Below are 6,100 nucleotides of genomic sequence, written 5' to 3'. Positions count from 1 at the left end.
TGAGGAGGAGCAGGGGGGAGTGGGCTGTTACTTCTTTATTGGCTGAGAGCTCCCACCACTTCGGGGATTTGGAGGTGTGCCATTCAAAGTTCGCGCCATTCAGTGCGTCCTGGACCTGAGCTCCTGGAAGAGAAATGCTCCAGGCGCCATATTTAACAACAATCTGAGCTTTTCACATATGAAAAACGCAGAATAAAATTAGTTGATATTAAAAAGAATTAAATCTCTCCTAAATGAGATAGTATAGTTTATGTGTCCCAATAAAGGATTTTTCAAAACTGTAATGGGTCCTCAATTCATTTTTTTTTCATATGTAAGACCATTTTATTAAAATGGCCCTGACCCATAGAAACATTCCAAACATTTCAGGAAACACCTTTCTCTGGTGTGGCAGGAAAATAAAAGTGGGACTAACTTGAATTTAAACTACATGAAAGACCAATCTCTCTCTTTCTTTCCTTTTTTTTTTGTTTGTTTGTTTGTTTTTGTGGTACTGGGAATTAAACCCAGGGCCTCAAGGCAAGCACTCTACCAGCTGAGCTATATCCCCAGTCCCATTTTTTGGGAGGCAAAACCAGGGATTGAAGTCATGGGCACTCTACCACTGAGCCACATCCCTACCCTTATTTTTATTTTTACTTAGAGAAAGGTTTTCACGGAGTTGCTTAGTGCCTCACCATTGCTGAGTCTGGCTTTGAACTCAGGACCCTCCTATCTCATCCTCTGAAGCAGCTGAGATTACAGGCATGCACCACCATGCATGGCCAACTTCAATCTCAAAGACTAAAGTACACAGCAAATGAGGTCAAAGGCTGTCAACAAATAGGTACATTATGTAAAATGCTATTTTTTTAGTTGTTGATAGACCTTTATTTTATTTACTTATACGTAGTGCTGAGAATTGAACCCAGTGCCAGACAAGTAAGCTATCACTGAGCCCAGCCCCAGCCCCCTGGTACATTTTTTTTTTTTTTTTATGGTGGATACTAGAGATTGAACTCAGGAACACTCAACTACTGAGACTCAGTCTCAGGGTTATTTTTACTTCATTTAGAGACATTTAGAGATGAGGTTTCATTGAGTTATTTAGCACCTCACTTTTGCTAAGGCTGGCTTTGAACTTTTGATCCTTCTGCCTCAGCCTCTCCAGCAACTGGGAATACAGGCCTGCATCAACACACCCAGGCCTTGGTATATTTTTAGTACCTATTTTAAATAGATTTTAACCAGTAGCCTTAAGTCTTTTCTAATATTTGTTTGGATTGAATCCATAACCCAGAAATCAGTGAAACAGAGAATCTAGTTTAATCTTCAACACTGCTTTCATCTATCAGAATGTCTGAGTTAAGATTACTCATTGAAGAATTACTGTGTATTGTGGTCTCATCCTGACCTCCCATATGTACCTCATTCTGAGTTTTAGAACAGTCTGACAAAAGGTGCCCACAGATACCAAATCTCTTGGAGTACTTGAAAAACACCAGTATCTGAGTCTTGCCTTCTAGGGACCAGTTTTAATTTTAAGTGTGTAGTTTCTAAAGGCACTAGTTGAATAATCTGCAGCTGGAACGCATTTTCTGATAATCCCTTTTATCTAAAAGACACTTCATTTGTTTCCTTTTATTAGATACTGTGAATAAAGATACAACAAAAATAGAAGGGCAGAAATATCTTCAACAAAAGGATTTCAATTGCTTTATATATACACCTATAATTTTTTAAAATTTATTTAGAATTTAAATTACATGCAAGTTCAATCTATCTCTCTCTTTCTCTCTTTTATTTTATTTATTTACTTATTTGTGGTACTGAGGATTGAACCCAGGGATTAACCCATGGGCACTTTACCAATGTGCTACATACCCAGTCTCTACCCCATTTATTTATTTATTTATTTATTTATTTATTTATTTATTTATCTGTGAGACAGGGTTTACTGATATGCTTAGGACCTTGCCGATTTTTTGAGTCTGGTCTCTAACTTGAGATCATCCTGTCTCATCCTTGTAAGCACTGGGAGCACAGGCATGTACAACCTTGTGCTACTACCCCAAATTATTACTAGTGGATTATGTAGAATTTTTTAAAGAACGTTAACACTTTTATCAAAAATACATTTATTAAATTTATGCTGTTGCCAACATTTTTACATGTTTTTGTATCCTGGAATCCTTATTATTATTATTTTTTTAATTTTTGGTTTGGTGCTGAGTATTGAACGCAGGGGTGCATTCCACTGAGCCACATCTACAGTCCTTTTTATGTTATATTTTGAGACAGACTCTCACCAAGTTGCTTGGAGCCTTGTTAAGTTAAAGAGGCTGTCTTCAAACTAATATTTCCCCTGTTTCATTTTCCTGAACTTATAGGATTTCAGGCATATGTCACCACACATGACAATTTTAGATTATTATAATAGCCATTCCAACAGTACTGTACAGGCTGCAGGAAATTTATTTGATTTATGAATTAAATCCCTGAGGCAAGTTTATGTGAAGTAGCCAGTGTAAGAGTGTTGTGTAAAGATTTCTTGGGAATAAACAGGGATTTTTTTTCTAACCTCTTTTGTGAATGACTGTTGGAAACCATAGTCCATAAAAGTCCTAGAAAAAGAATGCAAATTTATTTGTTTGCAGTTTACAGATATTTTCACATGCCCAGTCACCTTTGCATCTAAAACTTGAAACTTCAGAATATAGTAACTGGAACAGTTAAAGTTGAAACAGTGCACAAATTTCTTTTAGGAGCAATTGGTAGTTGTGGAATTATTACTGTGGTCAGCAGAGTTGGGCCAGGGCTCTGGAAGGTCTAAAATCTCACTCAGGGTATCAGTGACTTACTTTATTCTACACTATTATGCCCACAATACAATACTGCCAGCAATAGTAGTTGAGAAAATATGCTGATAATGTCTTGAGCTAAACTGGAACCTTTGATATTTGCCTACTTATGTGCATTGATCCCGGCTGAGTCATAAGCATGGAACAGGAATGTGAATAGGGTATTTTCTGGGCTTATTGTTTTGGGGTCAGCTGCTCCATTAGGGTGTGGGGGTCTGAAACCAAGCAGGTGCAAGTAGTTTTGTGTATGTTCCTTTGCTCTGGCTGAGGTCTATAATTTTAAATGACAAAAGATTTAGAGTAATGTGCTTGGACTTATTTTCCATACACTTCACAGTTTACATCAAGGACAAACAAGAGCTAGAATTTATCTCAACACCCTTTTGCATACAAAATATAGGTTGACATTGAATATGTTGGAAGTTTAATCAAGGTTTATTAATTAGAGAACAGGCTGATCTAGAGAGAATGTAAAGTACAACCAAGTCCTATGTTTTCAAAACAAGAAGAAATGTGGGCTATATAGGCATGCAGAAGAAGTTTTTTTCTTTTTTCTTTGTTTATTTTATTTCATTTTTTTTTAATAGAAAGCACATAGAGGAAAAAGGAGACCAAGGTGGGAAATATAATTACTGGTAGGACTATCAAACATCAAAAAATAGAATCTGGATTTCAGAAAAGAAAGCTTTGACATATTGTATTTGGAGATGTGGATGGCATGAGTGCTCACAAGAACGTTGTAAGCTTCTGAAAGAAAATTGATACGGTGAAAGAAGCTTATGTAACCCAGATCCTTACTTAAGCCATTTTCTGCCCCCAAAATAAGCCATGCTAGGTAAACCACTGCTTGACTCTACTGCTGAATACTGAATAAAGAAAAGATTGCCAATGAGAGGTTTGCTTCATACCTTTCATCTTTGTCATGTTTGTGTCATTTATGCTAATGTAATCAATCCAAAATTATACAAACAGTGATGACATTTCAGCCCCTTTGAAATTTGTCAGTGAATTCCTGCCCATTTTGATGGAGGCTCACAGCAGGCCTAGCAGGTGCCCTGGAGAAGACTTGGACATGGATGGCAGTATTAGAACCTATTTTCCTCCATCTGAAATTAATCAATATCTTGAGATGACTTTCTGGCTGGTGGCAGAAAACAACAATCATTACAGAAGAGTTGAGTCAGCTCAGAAATATATAAAACCCAGCTGGGCACTTGGGCTTAGTAGTTGACTGGTCAGAAATATCTGCAGTGGCCTCATGATGGCACCTTGCACAAAGAAAGATCGACCTTGGTGCTTGCCCAGTTTCCAGGTAAGTCACATGGATCCCAGGCATTGGGCAGTCACCTGCCTTCCTGAAAAACCTGCAAAGCCACTACCCAGGTGTTCATTCTTAATAGTAGCTGAACGCTCTGTGCTTTTCAAGGCGAATAAATAAATAAATAACAGTATGATGACTGCTCACCCCAGCCTGCTTGTTCTAAGTGGGGCTGGGATTGAGGCTCAGTGGAGGAGCACTTACCTAGCATGTGTGAGGTCCTGGTTTCCATCCTCAGCATCACATTAGATAAATAAGTAAATGTATTGTGTTCATCCACAACTAAAAATTATTTTTAAAAAAAGAGGCTCAGTGTTCTGTCTTGCTCCCCCAGATCAGTGGTGCAAAAAGTCACATAATCCAGAGAAGCCTTATCATTAAGAGAGACTCAAGGAAGCGGCCGGCAGGGGGCGCCAGCAGGAAGAAGTCCACAGCTGAGGAGGGTCTGACTCCTGGCGCTCAGGACTTTCTAGAGGGAAGAAAAGGAACCCAGTGCCTCCCTGGAAACTGCTCCTGGCACTGGCTGGGTCCCCTGTCAGCTGGACTGGACAGGTTTCGGGAGGAGTTCTTGAGGTCCCCAGTCCTGGCGAGGGCAGTGTGTCCCTCTCGGTCTTTCTTCTTCTTCTAGCTCGCTTGGGTCTAGGGTCGGGCACCCAGGCGAGCCAGTCGCCTCGGGAGTGGGAGCTCACCCACGCCGGGGCGGGAGGACGGCCAGGGGCAGCAGAGCCTGGTGGCAGGGGAGGCCAGAGCTCCCAGGCCACCTCTGCGGCCAGGGCCGGAGGCCTGTAGTGACTGCGGGCTGCGCTCCAGACTCCATGCACCTGCCCTCATCTCCCAGATCGCTGGGCTCTGCAGGTTCCAGGGCTTGGTGGTGTCTCTGGCACTCTGTTCTAGGGCTCTGGTCTGTCACTTTCTGTCACTATGAAGGGACCAGCGTTGGAGCAGCATTCCTGGGGGCTGTGGGTGCCGCCTGCTGTGTGCCCTGTGAGGCCAGGCTGCCAGGCTTGTAAGAATCCCTGAGATTTGACATTGATAGGACACAGTAAGCAGCAGTTCTTGCAGTGCTCAAAACATTTTAGGGGACAGGAAATCTTTCTCTATATCCCGTCCCTCCTTTTGGTGGGTATCAGGAGTAAGTACACAATTTGAACTTGCAAATTTAAGATGCTGCTGGTTCTACAGGAGAATGCCTGAAAACAACATGGGCTATGATACAGACACTGCTTTTGAAAACAAATTCCAGTGTGCCAGGTAACAGTTTTTAGCTCCAGGTTTCTTAAAATTATCATTAGACTGGGCTAGCTGAATTAGGGGTGAATTAGAGCTTTTTCTAGATTCAGATCCTGTTTCCACCTTTAACTATGTTTATAAAGCTTTTGGATTTCAGAACTTATGAAATAATAGACTGTGTACCCTTTTGTGGCAGATACTTGGAATGAGAGTTTCAAACAGAATTGTTTTGACTGAGCTGTCAGTTTTAGAGTTTAATGCAAATGAATCCTGTCTCACAACTAACTTTTTTGATAAAGGAATTCTTTTTGTGGTTTTCAACTGGAATATTGCACATTTTAATTTCCAAAGATGTGGCTTTTTTTATAAGACCTGCAAACAACTATTTTCTTACATGGAAGCCAGTACCAAGAAAAGATTAATTCAATCCAGATGTAAAAATATGTGTGAATTTTAAATTTGGATGATCTCAACAAGTTTTATTTTTGTTGATAAGGCTGCCTGGATCCCAGATGCCACTCACAAATTATCCCTTAGGTTGTATTCTGAATTGATAACCAAATTCATGGGCATTTTCTAAAACCATTTTACCATGATTTTAAGTCTTTAAAATGTAGAAAGTGAAGATTTTTTTCTAATATTTTTTAAGACATACTTCATAATGCTCTAGTTTGGTACATGAAGCCTGTTTCTCAAGTGGAAAAATGAGTTA

The sequence above is a fragment of the Marmota marmota genome, unplaced genomic scaffold (assembly GCF_001458135.2).
Source record: "Marmota marmota marmota unplaced genomic scaffold, marMar, whole genome shotgun sequence".
NCBI lineage: Eukaryota > Metazoa > Chordata > Mammalia > Rodentia > Sciuridae > Marmota > Marmota marmota.
Note: the sequence above shows the minus strand (reverse complement) of the source record.